This window comes from Chlamydotis macqueenii, chromosome 5 (genome assembly GCF_036417535.1).
Source record: "Chlamydotis macqueenii isolate bChlMac1 chromosome 5, bChlMac1.mat, whole genome shotgun sequence".
NCBI lineage: Eukaryota > Metazoa > Chordata > Aves > Otidiformes > Otididae > Chlamydotis > Chlamydotis macqueenii.
Window position 1 is genome coordinate 55,658,320 of NC_141560.1, and position 21,845 is coordinate 55,680,164.

The following is a 21,845-nucleotide window of genomic DNA, read 5'->3' on the forward strand; positions in this document are numbered from 1 at the left end:
AGTTTTCCATGATTGAAGAGTGTGGAAAGTTAGTGAAAAATATTTTAATAAAGGTCGAGATGGATGCGTCTTGAATTTCAGCTTTTTTGGGGAAGATAAAATATGTCTCTGCACAGTCTGCCTGTCTGCTTCTAATTGAGGATTTCTGTAGTGACCACAGTGGTATTGCAGGCTGGTTGGAGTAAAAGTAATGTAAAGTGAAAATCTTGCTTGGAGATAAGTAATTTAGAGAGATTGAGGGTGGCAGAGCCTGGAGCAATAGATGTGCAGCTTTGTTACAATATTTGGAGATAAGAGTCTGAAACTTCTCATTTACAAAATAATCCTGTACAGACAGATTCTGAGAAAATTTAGGATGAAAAGTTTTCTAAGAGTCTATTCTATTGTAGAGGTTGTGGTAGAAGTGATGTTGTGAAGACTGAACTGAGAATCCCATTTTAATTATTTCCTGAGAAATCTGCTAATTGATACCATTGAGATTTAATTTGTAGAAACAACTACTGCTGCTAATGCCCCACATTCAACATTCTGAACATCTGCATTTTAAAAAATCTGCTGCTTTTGGAATCTCATAGGCCAATTAATACTTTGGGTTTGATTCTTGAATTTATGAATATATAGTGATCTTGATTGAAAAGTTGTATCATTATATATGAATATAATATATATGATTATAATATGGTTATACACAAGTTACTGCGTGAACAGAAGGACAGGATATTTCTTTGGAGAGCTGGAATTACCTGTACTTCCAGCCCCAGGGAATGGGTAGGAGCTCAAGGAACAGAAGAGAACATCTTAGTTGTAGAGGATTATTAGGAAGCAAGGAAAATCCCTGTAGTGCTTAATATGACTTTCTGTTGTTAATGGAATTTGGTTTGCCTAAGGCAAAGTCCTGTGAAAAGCTGATGACCTGGGCTGTGTGTATTGCAGTGCTGCTTGCTTACTGAAGGACGTACTATTTCTTGCTAGTCCAATCCTTTGCATGGTGGTTTTAGGTAGTAGTTGGTTCCTGAGCACTAAGGATTATTTTCCTGTAATAGAACCAGGACTCTCATGAACGTTTTTTTTCCTCAATGGCAACTGCATAGAATTCATTTTGTCCTGGGCATTCGGCATTTTGCAGCCCTGTACACATCCTTCACCTGTGTCCTTGCATGTATTATTCCTTATTGCTCCCGCATCCTCATTCTTGCTTCTTTACTCAAGTGTTCCAACTGCAAAATAGCATAACACTAAGAGCAGATAAAATTTAAAATCTCTCGCTGCCTTGAAAAAGCTGTGAGAAGAATTTGTGGAACACTGAGTTTATGAACTATACATATTTGGGTACTTTTATTAAGCATAGCAAGTCTTCAGCAATCTAGAATACAGTTGTCAGTGATAAAAATTATGTGCAGACAATCTATGTTAAGTGAATGCTGGTCAAAATAAATGTTAAATGGATTTTATGAAATTTCAGTGGGCAAACTGTGGCCAGCAGGTCAAGGGAGGTGATTCTGCCCTTCCAGTCTGCTCTGGTGAGACCCCCACCTGCAGTACTGCGTCCAGCTCTGGAGCCCCCAACATAACAAGGACGTGGACCTGCTCAAGCAAGTCCAGAGGAGGGCCACAAAAGATGATCAGAGGGCTGGAGCACCTCTCCTATGAGGACAGGCTGAGAGAGCTGAGGCTGTTGAGCCTGGAGAAGAGAAGGCTCTGGGGAAACCTTATAGCAGTCTTCTAGTACCTCAAGGGGGCCTACAGGAAAGATGGGAGTACAGTGATAGGATAAGGGTTAATGGTTTAAAACTGAAAGAGGGTAGATTTAGGTTAGACATAAGGACGGCATTCTTTACAATGAGGGTGGTGAGATACTGGAACAGGTTGCCCAGAGAGGTGGTGGAAGCCCCATCCCTGGAAGTGTTCAAGGCCAGACTGGATGGGGCTTTGAGCAACCTGATCTAGTGGAAGGTGTCCCTGCCCATAACATGGAGGTTAGAGCTGGATGATATTTAAGCTCCTTTCCTACCCAAACAATTCTATGATTCTGTGATAATTACATCAGAGTGACATTCCTACCTGTATATGCATCCCATTACTTTGACTGAGTACAATTTTAATAGAATCCAGATGAAAATAAGTGAAATGTGTGTCCTTTAGCTTATTGACACCCTGATTGTGGAGCTGTACTGGTGCTGAAACCATGTAATGCTGTAATTATCTTATGGATTGAGGTAGTTTGTGATCTGCAATCACTTTTCAATAATTACATAAGGTGACAATAGAAATAATGTATACTTCTGGTATTTTAAGTGCTCTCTTTACCTATTCTACCAAATACATGGTGGTATCAATTCTACAAGCATATAATGAGGCCATGTTGGGTAAACTGTTAACAGAACTTAAAGGACAGTCGTTGAAAAAGTTCAGTAATTCCCTTGTATTTATTTGTTTATTGGCATATTAATGATTTAATGAAATCTTTACCTTTTTTTTTTCCTGTTCTGTTGGTAAGCAGTTAGAAAACTGGCATCTTACGTATGTCTTCATACATGCCACTTCGCGTTAGATGCAGGTTTCTTGCTTCCAAAAATAGTTGATGTTACATGGTATGTATATGGGTTTTGGTGGTTTTTTTTTCTTTTTTTTCCCCCGCTCTTAAGAATCTACTCTTAACTGTAGCAGGAAATATCTTTAAAATGGGACCACAGTCCTTACGTCTGTGATTTTGTGGGTAGGGTAAGACCATTTAATAGAAATGGTAGACCTGTCTTTTTTCTCCCTTCAGATAAACTTCTGGGGAAGACTATTAAGAAACATAACATGCTGTCAAGGTTAATTTTTTTTGTTTCCTTCAATGACCCTTCAATATAGAATGCAAGGAGGTGTTCTCACAATTCACAGCAAAGTCCCTGGGATCTCTGCTGGGCAGTGGCTCTGCTATTGCAGCTGGAGAGTTGGGGTGTGTTCTGCCTGTGCAGGTTTTGGGTTCCCTGGGTTGAAGGGAACTCTGACGCTATTACTGATAACAAATAATAGTGAAATATTTACATTTAATTAATGGAAATCTATTTTCAGTAAAATGTCTGTTAAAGAGTAAGTTCTGTTTAGTTTCTTTGTGGGAATAAGAATGTGCGGTGGAGTTTTCAGGGGTTTTTTTGGGTTTTATTTTTCTTTCTTATTTTTGTTATCCTTGCCTGTAGGGCATGCTGACTAACCAGAAACATTAGTGTTGGAACTTCAATCAATTACATTGTTTATTTTTTATATTGTTATTTAAAACAAAAATATTTAGACCTTCTGGTTTCTGTTTCTAAAATACAGCTATTTCCAAGTAGAACTCTAGTGGGTTTTTTCTTCCCACAGTAACTCTCAATTATTATTTTCTGATATACCAACAAAATAGCTTTCATGTCTATTTTTATTTGTCATGCAGATAAAATTTACATTAATGTTGATAAAACAAGTGAAAACAAGTATGTAGGTATGTAAGGAATGTAGGACCAGACATTTCAAGGTGCCAGAAAGTTTGAGCTGCTTTTCTTAATGTCTTAGAGAATACAGTGCCTTACTCTGCAACCTGTTCACACCAAAGGAATGCAGAATATGCACGTGGTATTTGCAGAATTTGTGAGCTGTCTGAGAACAGTTAAATTCAGAGGTATTAAAACTTAAGGTTGTGGTGTGTAATGTGAAAGTCCCAGAATGCTAGATATAAAACAAAGTCTATGTCATACAAGATAAGAATAATTAATTTATGTTATTTTCCCTTGAGAGCATGTTCTTATTCAGAAAAAGAGCATTTTGCCTCCTTTTATTCTGATTTGACAGTAATTTGCATTACAGTGTAGTTATATCTTTCTAGTGTTGTACTTTGAGAAGAATGAATACTGCCACTCCTCACTTCTGGAATTTAATCTGCCATCTGAATTTAATCTGGAGTTTTATCTGCATCGTTAATTTAGATTCTTAGATGTTTTTCAAAGAGCAGTAATAAAAGGATAGCACATGATACCACAGAAGCAAGCATACTCTGGTGCACGTTAGGCTGAACTTGATGTTTCAGTGCAGTTATTTACGTCATACCTGGGTGAATTAAGTTGATAGCAACTAGGAAGTAAGTAACCGAGCAGAAAGATTTTGATAAGTAGTATAGCAAAGTTAATCTCCAAGTGAGTTTAGTTTTGGAGAGTTACATTTGGAGATGCAGGTTTTTTTAGATGGCCTTGATTCGTTCAGTTTAGGACAACTGCACTGGCAATTAGATCCTGCCAAATAATTTTACTGAACTTACTTGCTGGGTATCATAATGCATTAGGCTTTATTGTGTTCGTACAGAACTGTACCCTGGTTTACAGTGTTTCACCTCACAGAGTATACTCATAAAAAAGACAACCTTCTTCCCACATCCATCCACTTCGTACTTGAAGTGAAAAGAATAATTGATGTAGCCAAAATGTTATCTTCAGAATAAAGGTGATTTTATGTTGTATATAAATATTTTAAAGAACAAACTTCAGAAGAAATTTTCTGTAAATCTGTAAACAAACTTGGAAGGCAGCAATGTGTCGTCTTTAGCTAGATTCAGAAATTCCAGCCTGTTTTTACCTCCCATGCTTACTGGAATTCTTTGGGAAAGTCGAGGTACTCCTTTCTACTATTAAAAAGCAGTGAATGTTTTTGCTTGTATGTGCTGCGGTAGCACGCAGAAAGCTGCAAATGAGGTTAAGACTCTAAATTGGTAGGTGCCTTTTCTCTCTTTTGAAAGTCTTAAATGTTAATAAAATGGTGATTTTACAGAAATAGAATTACTTGACAAGGTCAAGCTAAGATCTTAATCCTGATATCCCAAATCCCAATGTAGTAGTGCCGAAACTATTAAATTCTTTTATCTGTTAATGATGCAGAAAAACTTACTGCAGTTCAAGTTTTAGAAATTAAACCACTTCTTTCTCTTTTCTTGTGGGAGAACCCCATTCCTCTGTAAAGAGACATTTCCATGTCCTGATCCAGTATCCGAAATTACTGAAATGTCATCACTCAATTAATTCAAATTGTTTCAACTTTATATTGCAAAATGATGAATGTAACCTTGAAGCAGAATCATTTTGTGAGTCAGTGATGATTTATTCAGCAAAAATCAGTCATTCTGAAGTCTTTTTTTGTGTGCTACTTACAGATTTATTATTTTTTAAAAACAGTATAATGGCAGTGTCTGTTAAGTTACACTTCAGGAATAAGTGTCATTTGTTGACACTTATTAGAATTATTATTGTCACTATTATAATTAAATAAGTATGGACAGCAAATGCTCAGAGTAATGATTGTAACCTTGATTAGTTCCAATAGCTGATTGGGAAACATTAAAATAGAAATTAATCTGAAATTGGGTTTCTGCATGCAAAACATCAGAAGTCCTCAGGAGGAAATAGTACAGGGTTTGTCCAGTTACTTATTGTTCTCTAAGAGGAGCTGTTTCCTATTTGGAAGTTTTAACTTTCTGTAATCAGATAAAGTCCCAGAGAAGGTGAATGCTAAGCAGCTTCCAAAAAACCAGTCTGGAGCTTTTTCCCCTTTTGATGGAGGTTATTGCTATAAGCTACAGCTTTTTCATGAGCATGTAGAATTCATGCGGAGGAATGAGAGACCAAGTGCAGACAAATTACTCTCCTCTTTGCCCCTACTTAGGAAGCAAATAGGACACTTGAAAAAGAGTAGTTAACATATTTTAAAGTTGTATAAAGTGCAAAACCAAATAAACTTAAGTACATTTTATGAAGTTAAAGCTAAAAAATTTTAATGTAGTGTGGCACACTGCCCAAGAAGGTAGAAATAAGAAGCTATGCTAAGGCACATGGAAGACAGAGTGGTGATTCTAGACAGCTAGCATGGCTTCACCAAGGTTTGTTAGGTTTTGCCTGCCAGACCTCGTGGCCTTCTTTGATGGAGTGACTACATCAGTGCACAAGGGAAGCGCTACACATCATCTGTGTGGACTTCAGTAAGACCTTTGGCACAATCCCCCACAACATCCCTTTCTTTAAATTGGAGAGACATGGATTTGATGGGTGGGCTGTTTGGTGGATAAGGAATTGGCTGGATGGTTGCATCCAGAGGGTAGTGGTCAACAGCTCAATGTCCAGATGGGGATCGGTGACAAGTCGTGTCCCTCAGGGTTCCATACTGGGACCAGTACTGTGTAATATCTTCATCAATGACATAGTGGGATCCTGTGGCACCCTCAGGAAGTTTGCAGGTGACACCAAGCTGAGTAGTGCAGACCTGCCTGAGGGTCAGGTTGCCATCCAGAGGAACTTGGAGAAGCTCAAGAAGTGGGCCCATGTGAACCTCATGAGGTTCAACAAGGCCAACTGCAAGGGCCTGCACGTGGATCAGGGCAGCCCCCATTACCAGTACAGATTGGGGGATTAAGGGATTGAGAGCAGTCCTGTGGAGAAGGACTTGGGGGTACTTGTGGATGAGAAGTTGGAGATTCACCGACAATGTGCATTTGCAGCCCAGAAAACCGACCACATCATGGGCTGCATAAAAAGAAATGTGGCTAGCAGGTCAAGAGAGGTGATTGTGCCACTCTACTTCGCTCTGGTGAGACCCCATCTGGAATACTGCATCCAGCTCTGGAGCCCTCAGTACAGAAAAGACATGGACCTGTTGGAGTAGGTCCAGAGGAGGGCCATGAAGATGATCAGAGGGCTGGAGCACCTCTCCTATGAGGACAGGCTGAGAGAGTTGGGGCTGTTCAGCCTGGAGAAGAGGAGGCTCCAGGGAGACCTCATTGTAACCTTTCAGTATGTAAAGTGGACCTATAAGAAAGATGAAGACAAACTTTTTAGCAGGGCCTGTTGTGATAGAGTAGATTTATACTATAAATAAGGAAGAAATTTTTTACACTGAGGGTGCTAGAACACTGGAACAGGTTGCCCGGAGAAGTGGTGGATGCCTCATCCCTGGAAATGTTCAAGGCCAGGTTGGATGAGGCTCTGAGCAACCTGATCTAGTCAAAGATGTCCCTGCTCCTTGCAGGGGGGTTGGACTAGATGACTTTTGAAGGTCTGTTTGACCTCAAACTGTTCTACGATTCTGTGAAATAAATCATAGCTTTGGTTTTGATTGCTGTAATGTCAATTGTGGTTTTTGAGAGGAGGGGAAGATCCCAAGAGTTCTTGAGAAAATCCTTGCAATGTTGGTGTCTGGTGGTGGTTTAATTGTGCAGAATAGTCAATATGTAAACCAAAACAAACACAGCAAAAAATCCCCCCCCCAAACAACGGAGTCTTCTTTTGAAAATAATTAAATTGCTAGATTATATATTTATCTAAGTATTTTTGAAAACATTGTGCATTTTCTATAATTAGTGAATTAAAATGCAACTGAAGCACTGAAAGTATGAAAAAATACTCGGCTATTTGTAATCCTCCTGATCAAATATATATGCGTACAATATTTATCATGTTGCATTTGGGGTGTTGTTGCATTTTAAAAGTTAGCATTGAATAAAACCATTTTTTACTATAGAACTTCTCTAGAGTGTCTAGCTTAGTCTAAGCTCTGGTCACTCGTGCTTTGGAGCTTGCTGCATCTGAAAGGAAAAAAATATTTTCATTCCCTGAAGGACTATTTAATACCTATATTTTCAAGTGATTACAAAGTTTTCTGTAAGTGGAAGATGCACATTTTTTGAAGGCATTCTGTCATTGTATGTATTGTTAAGTAATTACCTAAAGAACAAATATTATTTCATGTGAAGTTACTTCACCTACATAGCTGCCAAGTTTCAGTCACATACTTGACAGAGACTTACTTGGCGTTGAAAAGACTTAATGCAGGATCTGAAGAAGTTTTTGGAATTTCTTTCAGTTCTAATCCTGCCAGCGCTCCCTGTCCTCACCCCAGGCCTCATCAGCAACGTGAGAGCTCGCCTGCTGCAAGTTTCTCTCACTTCGGCGTTGCCCTGGCCTGTGCATCAACTGAGCAGGGGAAACCCAGCCAAGTGTCGAGACGTGCGAACTGGAGCGCTCCCCAAGTGGTGCTTGTGCTCTCCTCTGGCTGCGTTACTTGACAGCGACAAACAGGGGTGGTGGTTGGAGATGAGAAAGTGAATTGGCACGGGACTGTCCTCCCAGGTCGCTGGCCAGTTTGGGGAGATGGCAGAGAACTAGTCCTCACATTACAAAGGTGAGAGGTAGGTAATACTGTAGATCCTGTGGCTGAGGTCTTATTTAAGGGCACATTCCTCTGATACACAGCTATGTGAGCTCTATTGTGGAGCTGTATGGGCTGTGAAAACCCTGGCGACAAGGCAGCAGCAGAGCAGTGCGGTTGTGCTCTTGGAGATGTTATCTGCATGGGCTTCGTGCTGGTGAGAGTGGGGTGCTCTGGTGGGGGCTTCAGAATGGTGGAGCTATGGGACAAGAGCCAGACAAAGCAGCCATAGCGCACTGCTCAAGTGGTGCAGGAGGAATGTAGCTGATAACTTCGCTATATATAGTCTTGTCCCAAGAGCTGGCTTGCGGCTGGATTTTGCTGCAGCCTTGCTCCCTGACCCAAAGTTAAGGAGCCTCATTTCATGTTTTGGCTGTTGATACTTTGGTCATTACATTTGGCTGTTGACTTACACGCTTACTGTGGTAGTTGCTTCATCCTTCCAGTTATTTTGAAAAATAAGAGCTCTCTTCACGCGTTTAAGGAAGGAGTTTTCATCTTTCCCGATGGGATAATGTGGTTTCACACAGAGTCCAGTTGGGAGCCAATTTTGAAGATGCATGCTGTCTCCAAATGGCTGCATGCTATCCAATAATGCACATTGATGTTTGCTGATATAAATGAAGCCTCCGAACCCACAGAAAACCAACAAAATAGTTTTAAAAATGTGTTTGCTAGCTAAAGCTATTTTTGAGACTAAAAGAGTGAAAATGTGTTTCTTTATACATTCCTTGTGCTGTTTTCTTTACCCTCCAGATCTCTGTGTGGTCACTGCCTGTGTCTGCTGGGGGCTTTTTCTGAGCTGTTTGTCTGGACACTGTTAATGTGTCCCTTTAGTGACTCTAAGTAAACACAAATATTTCTTCCATGACTGTGTTGTTTTCAGTGCTACTCTCCTCACAGCTGTCTGATTGTATTTTAGTTTAATATTTTATTCTCAAATTTTCACCTTCTGATAGTGCAATGTGTTCAAGAAATAAAACACAGAATGTGATTATGTGAGAGTTTTCTTAAATGTGATTTATGTTTGGTTCACTTAGACATTCAGTACACTAAACTCAGTGTAATTTATGCCAATAATGTAAATTGTTATTAATCTGTTGCTATAGGTTATATTGTGACTTGACATGCTTTGATTACGTAGTGGTGGGTTTAGGGGCTGAGGAGGAGACACTGAATGACTGAAAATAATTACCTTCTTTCTGTAGAATTAGTTCGTTGGTTTATGTTTAGTAAAGAAACTTCTGGCATTACACACACCAAAATAGTTCATTTTCAAACCCATTTTATTGGATTTCTGCACTGAGTAAAATAATAAGTGTTAAAAGCGGAAAAGTTTTAGAGATTGGAACTGTTTAATGCAAAAAATCTTAATGTTCTTTTCTTTTGTTTGATTGTATAAAGCTAATCTAGTAGTGTTTACATATATTCTAGCATTTTGCGTTCTATAGATGCCAAAGAGAATACGTTAAATTAATTCTACAGCAAATTTCTGTGATTGTTTGGAAATGTCATAGGGGATTCTCTGCTTGTAAGACTTGAGGCCACTGAGTATTTCTACATTTCTGTAAGAATGAGCTGGCTTTAGGTTATTTCTTTGAGCAAATTTAACTGAAGTTGTTAACAACTGATATAGCTATAAATACCTTTTTTTTCCCCTTTTTTAATGCTGAAGAGCTTTTTGTTGAATTAGAAAGACATTTTTGGATAATGTATAAACTCTATGCATAAACTAAAAAGATACTCTTCCATGTCTGTTTTACAGTTACAGTCTCTAAATTATTAACCTGGAATTAGTTGTAGGCTATGAATCATAGTGCCTCTCTCACTGCACAGTGGGGTAACTGTGTGATGGAAACATTTGGGTAAATAACATTTTACTAAAGTTTTATCCACTTTATATCTTTGGCCTCAGAACTATTTTATAAGAGGTATGAAAGAGTGTGGTTAATACATGGTGACTCATAATACATATCAATTAATGGGATTTAAAAAAAAAACCAAACATTTTAAAAGACATGCTAGCCTTTGACAATGCAAATAACCGCTTTCTGTAATTTTTGAAGTTTTATTTAATGACAGTGGCAGCCATGATGTGTTGGGTATTTTAGGGATCGTCCCTCCGCCCGTGTGGTGCATGCAGGTACGGTGCGCTTCCTGCGCGCTTCCTGCGCAGGTGTGGAGCAGAGCCAGGCCTCGCGCCCCCAGCTCTGAGGTCTTGCACCACGTGCAGGAGGGAAGAAAGGTTCAGAAGAGGGGATGATGAAGTTCTGGGAATGGCTCCCGCTGCCCAAGGGTTAGAGCTGCTCCTGGTTAATGGCCCTTCTGTTGGTTTTAACTGTGGAGTGTAAATTCAGCTCTGGGTTTGTGTGGATTTGTATGTGACTTACCGTAGCGTTTTGTGAACCGATGCTAATGTCGTGCGTTTCGTATGTGTCAGTATTTCAGTGCTGTAGGTGCTGAGCCTCTTTGAAAAGGAAAGTAACCACCAAGTGCTACCAGGCAGCTCTGACATTCAAAGCTCTGAAGAGTTGGTCTGATAGACTTCATTAATTTATAGCCGTTGCTCTAGGCAAGATGATCTTGTATTACTAGCCTTCTCTCAAGCAAAAATTTGATGTTATGTGCCCTTCAGGAGTACCGTAGTCCATTTTATACTTATGATTTGATAGGAAAAAATACTTTACAAATGCTTTTAAATTTAGAGGAGGTGCATCATATTTTATCCAACATGGGGAGTTGAGTGAGACTGAGGAAGAAGGAGCTCCTTTGAAACAGTCAGAAACCAGTCACACAAACCAAAGGAAATAACTTTGTTGCTGGTTTTTTTGTGGGTTTTTTTTTTTTTTTTTTTCCTTAAGCTGTCTATGAATGCAGTTTGAAGTGTTTCAGAATTAACCACAAGATAGACTGGAACAGTTTGTTACTAATGAAGGAACTTTTTATTAATATATGTCAGTAAACAGGAACAGCCAACCCACAAGAATAGGTGTTCTCTGTGGGAATTGTGGTTTCTTCATATTAAGTGGTACTTCAGTGAATGTGATGCTCATATCCTTGTTTATTCTTTTGCCTGGTGTCTGATGGGGATGAGGGTTTTAGGATTACAGTCAGTACAGCATTGTGAAGCACTGGAGGGTATGAGTAGGTGTTGTAGCCTTGTTTAGTGATGGGGGGCCTAAGGTGGCAGCTTCTGTAGGAAACTGCTAGAAGTCGCTCGCCTTTGTTCAGTGGACTCAGCTGGGCCTAGGGTGGACCTGCTGCTGGCCAAGGCCGAGCCAATTGGTAGCAGAATGTCCCGTGATAACGCCTCTGCGATAACGTATTTAAGAAGTGGAAAACAAAAAAAAAAAAAGAGAAGAGAAGATGTGAAGAAGCTGAGTGGGGGCAGAGGCGCAGAGGGGGAGGCTCAGACCTCATGAGCCTTGCAGGCCTCATCCTCTGGCCTCTTGCCAGGTGGCCGACTGGGCCCAACTTGGCCTGGTGCGGCTGCAAGAAGTGGAGAGGAGATGAGATGGATGATGTGAAGAGATTCAGAGAGGCGTCTGCCAGCCTGTTGTGAAGAACTTTTCTTGTGAGAGGAACAGCTGCAGACACCAAGGTCAGTGAAGAAGGAGGGGGAGGAGTAATGCGGCTCCTGGCCAAGATTCCCCTGCAGCCTGTGGTGACGACCATGGTGGAGCAGGTTGTTCCCCTGCAGCCCATGGAGGTCCACAGAGGAGCAGAGATCCACTTGGAGCCTGTGAAGGACCCCACATCGGGGGAGGTGGATGCCTGAAGGCGGCTGTGGCCCGTGGAGGGCCCGCTGGGACAGTCGTTCTGGAGGGACTGCACTCCGTGGAAGAGATGACCCATGCCGGAGCAGTTTCACAAAGGACTGTGGCATATGGGTGGGACCCCACAATGGAGCAGGGGAGGAATGTGAGGAGTTCTTCCCCCGACTATGAAGCAGCGGCGTAAAACAACACGTGATGAACTGACTGCAACCCCCATTCCCTCTTCCCCTCTGTGCTGCTCGAGGAGGGAAGGTAGTAGAGATAATGTTAAGCTTGGGAAGAGGGAGGGGTGGAGGGAGGTTATCTTGTTCTCGGTCTCATTATCCTGCTGGTTTGTAGTAATAAATGAATAGTTTTCCCCCAGTCGAGTCTGTTTTGCCCGTAACGTTAACGTTAAGGATTTTCTCCCTGTCCTTATCTCAAACCTTGAGCCGTTTTTCTTACATTATCTCCCCCTATTCTCTCGGAGGGTGGGGGGAGTGAGAGAGAGACTGCGTAGTCTGGTCCTGATCGGGGCTGAACTACAACAGTAGGTTTAGAGGAGGACTGAGACAGACCCATGCATGTTCTATAGAATCATAGAATGGTTACGGTTGGAAGGGACCTTTAAAGGTCGTCTAGTCCAACCCCCCTGCAATGAGCAGCGACATCTTCAACCAGATCAGGTTGCTCAGAACCTCATCCAACTTGGCCTTGAATGTTTCCAGGGCTGGGGCATCCACCGCCTCTCTGGGCAACCTGTCCCGGTGTTCCACCACCCTCATTGTAAAAATTTTTTTTCCCTAATATCTAATCTGAGTTTACCTCCCTCTATTTTAAAACCGTTACCCCTAGTCCTGTCATTCCTGTTTTGAATGCCCTTAACTACGGGAAACACTTTGGTTGGAACGTGTGTCCTGTTAGATAAAAAGCACATAACCACAGGAACCCTGGCTACGTAAATTCTCATCTTTCATGGAGTGTTTGTTAGTAGAATGTAAAGGGACTTTGGATTTAATTATTTGGTGAATAAGTTAATTAATAGTTTTATTAAAGGTTGAAGGAAGAAACCAGGTTTTAATGTTGTTTTGAGTTTTTGTTTCCTAAACCATGTGGAGTTTTTGCATTATTCTGTTAGCAGGATCTGTTCTGCAAAACGTTTTTGGTTGTTTTGGCTTTTGGTTGCTTTTTTTTTTTGGCTTTTTGGTAGAAATAGCAACTATACCCAACCTTACAACTGTAGGAAAATTTGGTTTGGGTGAGACCTCGGGAGGTCTCTAGTGCAAACTTCTGCTCAAAGCAAGTTCTGTGGTGAGGTCAGACTGGGTTGCTCATGTCTTCCTCCACTCTAGTGTTGAAAACCTCCAAGGATGGAGACTGCACAAGCTCTCTGGGCAGCCTGTTCCAGTGCTTTACCATCCTCACGATATGTCTTCATATCCTTGAGATGAGAGAGCTTCTCCTACATGCAGTCTTGAAGCTCTCTTGTTTCAGTTTGTGCCTGCTGTCTCCTGTCCTCCCGTCTTGCACCACGGTGAAGATCCTTCTTGATGATGTCTTTGCAGGAGGCTGCGGGTCGGTCACTGTGAAGCTGTTGTTTCTCCAGGCTGAACAAGGCTGGCTCCCTTAGCCTCTTCTCACAGAGCAGGTGCTCCTGACCATCTTGGTGCCCCTCTGCTGAACTCACTTCAGTTTGTTGATGCCTTTCCTATATGAGGAGGTCCAAAATTGGATGCAATATTCTAAACTCTGGAGCTGAGAGAACTTGATGAATACCAGCTATAATTCTTAAATTCTGTTCTGGACACTTGTGATTTTGTAAGAAAACAGTATTTGATTAAAACTTCATTCCTGTGGTATAGGTTGTAGATAAAGCATTTCCATTTTATGGAAAGGGGAAAGGAGCAATCTGTTTCCACTTTGTCTGAGGGCACACACAGCAGCCCAGTGAGGTCTAAGTCTGCAGTATTGTCCTCTGCAGATATTATAATAGCTTTTTCATGTTATGCATTAAATTCAATAGATCAGAACTGCATTTTTCTTATGCAGTTGAAATCTGTCTTCAACATTCATAAGCTGTTGAAGAGAAAATGTTTTGAGGTTTTACATGGCAGAGGAATAAAGTTTTTGAAAGCTGTTTTATTCATTTTTCATAGCTGTTTTATTAAATTGTTTCAACTTTCTACACTGTATGACTTTCTTTTTAGGTGAAAGCTGGATACTGGAAAACTTATATTTGCTTTCCTATCTAGAACAATATGGATGGTTGTGTCTTATTATTGTGTAAGTCTTTCCATTGAAGTAAAATATATTCAAATAGGCTGGGTGAGAATTTTTGGCTTCCATTGGTAAATTGAGATGCTATGCATACGAACATCTCTTTATTTTAACCAATTTTGTTATGGCTTAAAAATTGAGATATATAACATTTTTGTGTAAAGCTTCCCTTAAATATTTTTTCCAAAATAGTATGCTAACATGGCAGTGCTTGCTGGACAACTTTCTCACTAAACTCTTGAAGTTGTGGCTGATGTTTAAATTTAAGGGTACGCTGCTTTTACCCAGGGTGTTTTAATCATATTACTTAGAGTTATCACCACTTTCTTTTTATTAGAGCATGAATGTGACACGTTACTGTCTATATGTTGTTTTCTTGTGGCAGGATTGGTTTATAGCAGCATTTAATGTATAACTGTTCTGCAACTCTGCTATGGTAACGTGGTTACACGAGCTCTGCATAGTTTTCTTTGGTGTGAAAGGCTGTAGAGCAAATGGTGCTTTGGGTGTAGTACAGAATGAATTAGTGAAGAAAGTTAAGTTGCTGTTTTCCTGTCACACCAATGACCCCCAGTGGAAGAACAAACAAACAAAAATTCACCTCCATGCTTCCCAAAACCTTTGAGTTAAAAAATACTTGCTTTCCACATGAACATCTGTCTTTGGAGTTGCTGCACCTAATTGAACTGGTGGGACCATTTGTCCCAACCATTTAATTCTATAGGAGCCAGAGTTACTTATATCATTGCAGAAACATCTGCGCCAACACTGGAGAGGAGAGGGGGATGTGTGTGTGTGTGTGTATATCCTAGATATACATGTATATATACACATGTATATATGCATGCGTGCAAATACATGTGTGTATATATCACCAATATTTATATTTAACTATTGGACCTGCTGCTGTTTCCATTTCAAACTTTCAAGATGTGCCTTAGATGTTCACATGATATCTGTAAGACATGTACGATTGATTGAGTCTGCTGTTCACATTGTGACATTCGGGACATTTCATTGTCACTAAAAGTCAAGATTATTTTTATTAAGTAGCAAAGTTCCAAATTAATTTAGATAGATAATTTTGAAGGTACTATATTTTATTTTGGAGATTTATGTAGCTTCATCTATCTTCAAATACTTTGGTGGGAAAGAAAGGAATAGTCTTAAGGGAGTTCCAAGCCTAGTTTAAGACAATGTGAAACAATAATGTGATCTTTTACCTTTCTAATTTTGTTTTGCAGTGATCAGAGAATTTTTTAATTTAGTTTTCAGTTTTGAAGGCAGGGACTGTAGTTTTTCTAAAGGTGCAAGAGTAAGGAAATAGAATAAAATTTCACTTTTCAGGAATGTCCCCTTTTCTAAGGATTTCCTTGTCTTTAAAATTTGTCACGCTTTTTTTTCCTTAATTTGAAGTTACTTGAATGTGGTTTTTGTGAGTTAATAAAATCCTGATGGTGTCTCATGATATGCATCAAAGGGATTTGTGAATCAGCAGATGACTTTAGCCTGTATTACTCATGGAAATCTGTGATGATCCTGTGATGTGATCCTTTTATCTGAAGCTATTGTTGTATTTCAGAAATACATTATGAAATAAAACAAACTATGCCTGGCTGTTTGCCTGGTTAGATACAAGCACTTTCCCCTGTCTGGAGTGACAACTCGCTGGCTGAACAGCAGTTGTTCACTGCGTGAGTCCTTCTGTTGGCTGCACCCACACCAGTAAATCCTGTAGAAAGATGGGTGCTCTCCCATAACTGTCACCACCATTTGCGCCATTCAGCATAAAGATGTTCATGCTTATCTGGTCTTGCAGGTGAGTGTAAAGAGGTCAGCCTACATGGAAAACAAATACTGTAGAAATGGCTCATGAAAAATTTATGGGACAGTCTGTCCAATAGCAACATGATTCTTTCTTGCAACTTATAAATTTGTTGTTAATGTCCGGTAGACTCAAACAGCAGTTGGTTTGCATATTTCAAGATTCACCTGTTTGGGCGTTTAAATTACTCTAGAGGCAATCTGTAAACTTGATTGACTTCAAATGAAGAGTCATCAGCATCAGTCATGTCTAAAAGTTAATTATTAAAACTTGAGTTTGACTCAAATACAAAATAAACTGAAAGGAAAAAAAAAAAGTGAAGTCATGTAAACTATGAGTTCTGCAAAAGGATCCAAGCAGGCAAAAGGGCCTTCCTGTGTCAATTATACTATAGGATTGGAGCTTGCATTTTATTTGTGTGGTTTTCCTGTGTTTTAAATCAGTTAAATTTCATCATACTATAGGTTATGTTAGTGCAAACAAATAATGAGCAATGTTAAATTTGCAGACTTGCTTAATCAATACCTGAGAAACGTTTTAGGCTGCATTTTGATGTTGAGCAGTAGGGTGTTATCAAAGGATATAGGTGTCTGTCTGCACTCCCACCCAAACAGCAGGATTATAACCAATATCCAGTTTGTACGGTTATCTGGTTCCAGCCCGCCACTCCTCAACCCAGGGCCAGCTTAGATGCTCAAGCAGCATGCTTTCACATGCGGCTAATGTGAGTTAGGTGTATTAACATTGTTTATGTCTTGAAGGTCTTGAGTGTTTCTCAGCTGCTCTAGTACATCGGCCTTAAGACAGTGGGTGACTGTCAATTCTTAATGCTTGCAAATGTTGTGTACGCGTGCTGTGAAATGGTAGAATTTGTGGTGCGGTATCTAATTTCAAAGCACTGGTGTTTGATCTGCAATTCTCTTATGAAAAAATCTGAGTCTTACCTATATTACAAACCAACAGCAAGCCTTGGAAAATGCTGTTCTGTAACTTCGAAATTCACAATTACTTTTAGCAGTCTATAGTGTAATTTAATGATGGTAGTGGTAGATGCTAATGCATGTAATTTTTGTGTGGATTTTTCTTTTTTTTTTTCCTTTGTTTGGTGATTCCTTTGATAGTAATTACACAAAATAAGACTAATACCAAATTGTTAAAATTAAAAGATGATTCCTAGGAAAAATGCCATAATTTATCACACAGAAAATTCTTCATGTTACTAGAAAAGGTAGCTTGGCATTTCAAATGTGTGGTGGTGTGCTAACACAAGTTACATGGCATTCAGGAGTCACATGGTGAAGCAACATAAGCCTTTCCCAGTTTTATTGGTGGTATTAAGTCTTTCTGTAGTGAAAAGGGAATAAAAGGGGCATGAAGAGTGGAGTAGCGTCTCATGCCCTTTTATTAAGGCTCATTTATTGTGCCTGTTGTACATGGTAGATTTCTGGACAATAGAAACGTATGGAGCAGTTGCTATTTGGAGGAAATACAGATGATTAACTACTGGGAGGCTTGGTTCGCTGACGTGTCGGGAGAACAACTGTACCTGGAAAGGAAGGAGAACTTTCACTGCAACAAGTTTACTAGATCACTCTCACTGGGGATGTTATTGCTATCATTGTTGTCTAAACAGATATTACTGTTAAACAAATGTTTAAAGAACATGAAAACCACAAAAAGAAATTGTAATCTAAATCTAAAAATCTAATTTTACAATTTCTCTCTTTCTAAACAAAAGAACATACTGCTAATATTCTTGGAATCCATCTATTTAAATACCAGGAAAGTTTCAAAGAGGTTGTAAGAACTAAATTATATTTGCAGAGAAAGATGGGAGGGAGTAGCAGGGGGATGACAGAACAGAATAATTTAGGTTGGAAGGAACCTCTGGACCCCATCAGATCCGCCTCTCCTGTTCAGAGCCAGGCCAGCTTCATAGCTGGAACCAACTTAGAAAGTTTGATTCAGTTGCTCACGGCCTTGTCTCCAAGGATGGAGATTCCACAGCCTTGCTAGTCAACCTTTCCAATGTTTGACTGCTCTCATTGTGGACAAAAATCTCCCTGCTGCCTAATGCCTTGTTGCAAGGCATTAGCCATCTGTTGTATAGGTTGTTTCAAATAGTATTGCTTATTCTTAATGACTCCCTTGAGGCAAAACATTTACACTCTCACTTTTCAAATTCAAATAAACCACTGTGTTCTGCAAAACTAATTGTTAGTGGCAGTGGTATAATTTCTCTCTTCCCAGTCATGTCCTAGGTATTGAAGCTGCAGAAACTTTTGATTTTGTCTGCCTTCTCCTTGTCGGTGAAATTACCATCTGCATTTTATGTAATAAGGTAACTGTTCTTCTGTTTCTCTGCTCTTACTATTTGAAGTGCAGAATTTGTCCCAAAATGCAATTGCTCAAATATTTAAGTACTGTTTACTTTCCATCTGAAACTTCTATTGTTAGCAAGTAATATTTAGTCTATTAGTAATGGACTTGCTCTTTAATTAGCAAGAGGACTAATTTATCTTCTGAAGGCCTGGTGAATTTATTTTGTGGGAAATAATAAAACATTAGTAAAAGTGCTAGTATGGTATAATGGGTAACTTCATTTCCTAAATAACCCTAGAGCATTTCTGGAATATAGTTCTTTAGCTTAGTCTTAATTGTGGAGTGAATTATTAGTGAATAAAAGCCTGCAGATGAGAGCTTGTTGGCAGTTTGTTTGCCTCTGGAGAATAAAGCTGACAGTGTACTTTCATTTTTAAAGCTAACTACGTATTTGCATTTTTTTGCTAGTGGTCCTAGGCTATGTATCAAAGGTTAAACACACTGCTTCGGTCCTGATTTAAAAGAAAAGACTTCTAGCTTGAAACTGTTTGAACTGTGTGACAAAAAATGGAGTTTAATTGTTTCTGTTATAATTTATTTATTTTTTTAATTTGACATCTGCAAGTTCCTATTCTTTTATTTCGATGTATACTCAAAATTAGAATATAAACTCACATAAAAGTGCTTCTTCAGAAAACAATACTCCTCAGTCCTTTTGTGAAGAAAAAGGTCATGGTCTCTTTGTTAGATGTTAGCACTGTGGGCTTACTGGAAGTGCTTTCTCCTGATCTCTGATTTCATGGGAAAACTGAAGAGTTAGAAATTGCAGAGGTACTTCAGTAACCCACCTCTGCAGCAGAGGTCACCTCTCACCGCTCTAGGAAAGTACTGCTGTTGCTGCCATGGCAGGTAGTTGGTGGCCTGACATGTTGTTCACAGTTTTTCGTGTCTGTAGGGCTAGAATTTTTGCAAGAGGTGGGGGAGGAAAAGGTCCTTTTGGTGCAGCATAAGTTGTCACGGCTTTCAGCTTATAATTGAAAATGTTCTTTATATTGGTCCCTTTTATATGACTTCCTGTAGCAGGGCGTATTGGAAAAGGGGGGAAAAGTTTCTAACAGAAAACATCCTCTGCCATTCATGGTCCAACTGGGACTTAGCATCAGCAGTTTGTGGGTTTGGTTGTGGGATTTTGATGTTGTTGGGGTTTTGGGGAGTTATTTTTTGGTTAGGTTTTTTTTTTTTGTGTGGTGGTGGTCGTTTTGGCTTGGTTTTGGTTCGGTTTGTTTTTTCAATCAAAGCATATCCTGAGCTATTTACATTTTAATGTTCTGGGTGCATGAGCTGTTTGGTTTTTAGCTGTCCTTTACTGTACAGAAAGGCTGTTACCTCTTTGGAATTCTGTTACTTTGAAACCTCAGAATATTTCTTTATGAGTTATGCAGATTCTAAGGGGACATCCTGCTGTGCTAGGCAGTTGAATCAAATCTCTAAGACCCAAAATCACTGGGCATTATAGGAGGAAAAAAGTCCAAAGCTTTTTTAAAACAACAAAAAAAAAGGGTGTTCATTTTTGTCTCTTTGATGTATAATTCATTTAACGGCTTTTTTTTTTTTTCCCTTCCCCTGGATATGCTCACAGTTTGTTAAAATTTTGCTGCATTTGATGGAAATTCTAGTTTTGGATGTTGTTTACATATGTATTGTTAACTAAACGCACAAAAATTCAGAACCTTAAATAAGGGAAGCTCTTGGTTCATTACTCTCTAATTCTAAGGCTCCATAACAGCATCTGAGCCACGACCTTTCTAACTCTGAAATAAGATCTTCAGTTTCTTATTTCTTTAAGATTTGTGATTTTTATACGTTGCTTCTTTGGACAGGGCTGCAGAATAAGGGGCTTAGTAAGTATGAGACACTCTAGAACTTGTCTTAGGTTTTCTATCTACTTTGGGGAGGAGGGAGGACTACCAGTTTGTCTTGAAATAAGCTTTCCTCATTCCATATTTTTTGCACTGTATGAGTACAGTTACACAGATAAAATAATTGTCTTTAATGGACAGTGTCGTAGTTCAGCCCAAATCGGGACCAGACTACGCAGTCTCTCTCTCACTCCCCCCACCCTCCGAGAGAATAGGGGGAGATATAAGGGAAAACAGCTCGAGGTTTGAGATAAGGACAGGGAGAAAATCCTTAACGTTAACGTTACGGGCAAAACAGACTCGACTTGGGGAAAACTATTCATTTATTACTAAAACCAGCAGGATAATGAGACCGAGAACAAGATAACCTCCCTCCACCCCTCCCTCTTCCCAGGCTTAACATACCTTCCCTCCCCAAGGGGCACATCATGTGTTGTTTTACGCCGCTGCTTCATAGTCGGGGGAAGAACTCCTCGCATTCCTCCCCTGCTCTGTTGTGGGGTCCCACCCATACGCCACAGTCCTTTGTGAAACTGCTCCGGCATGGGTCATCTCTTCCACGGAGTGCAGTCCCTCCAGAACGACTGTCCCAGCGGGCCCTCCACGGGCCACAGCCGCCTTCAGGCATCCACCTCCCCCGATGTGGGGTCCTGCACAGGCTCCAAGTGGATCTCTGCTCCTCTGTGGACCTCCATGGGCTGCAGGGGGACAACCTGCTCCACCATGGTCGTCACCACAGGCTGCAGGGGAATCTTGGCCAGGAACCGCATTACTCCTCCCCCTCCTTCTTCACTGACCTTGGTGTCTGCAGCTGTTCCTCTCACAAGAAAAGTTCTTCACAACAGGCTGGCAGATGCCTCTCAGAATCTCTTCACATCATCCATCTCATCTCCTCTCCACTTCTTGCAGCCAGGCTGGGCCGAGTTGGGCCCAGTCGGCCACCTGGCAAGAGGCCAGAGGATGAGGCCTGCAAGGCCCATGAGGCCTGCTCCTCCCCCTCTGCGCCTCTGCCCCCACTCAGCTGCTTCACATCTTATCTTCTCTTTTTTTTTTTTTTTTTTTCCTCTGTTTTCCACTTCTTAAATACGTTATCACAGAGGCGTTATCACGGAACATTCTGCTACCAATTGGCTCGGCCTTGGCCAGCAGCAGGTCCGCCCTAGGCCCGGCCGAGTCCACTGAACAAAGGGGAGCGACTTCTAGCAGTTTCCTACAGAAGCTACCACCTTAGGCCTCCCCTCACTAAACAAAACCATAACAGACAGCAATGTTTCACAGAGGGTAGGACAACATCTGGATAGTACTCTGAGGGGAAAGTTGGTAGAGAATCCCAATTTTAATTCAACTCATATGAAATACTATATTATGTTGGTTTATATAGACCATGCAACAGAGCAACTAAGATTATGTATGATCCTCTGCGTGGAGGTGTAAAGAAAAATAATTTAAGAAATACCGTACTAGAGGAAAAGAAAGCATGCACCAAATGGCTTCTACAAATTGTCTCGTAAAATATTACAAATTGTATAAAAGGTTGTCCAG

General features: G+C 40.2%; 1 protein-coding gene across 7 annotated transcripts in view; it reads left to right on the forward strand.

The window, feature by feature from the left end:
* The window catches only part of PLEKHA7 (pleckstrin homology domain containing A7), a 171,536-nt gene that overhangs the window by 73,738 nt on the left and 75,953 nt on the right, over positions 1 to 21,845 (forward strand). The window lies entirely within an intron of this gene.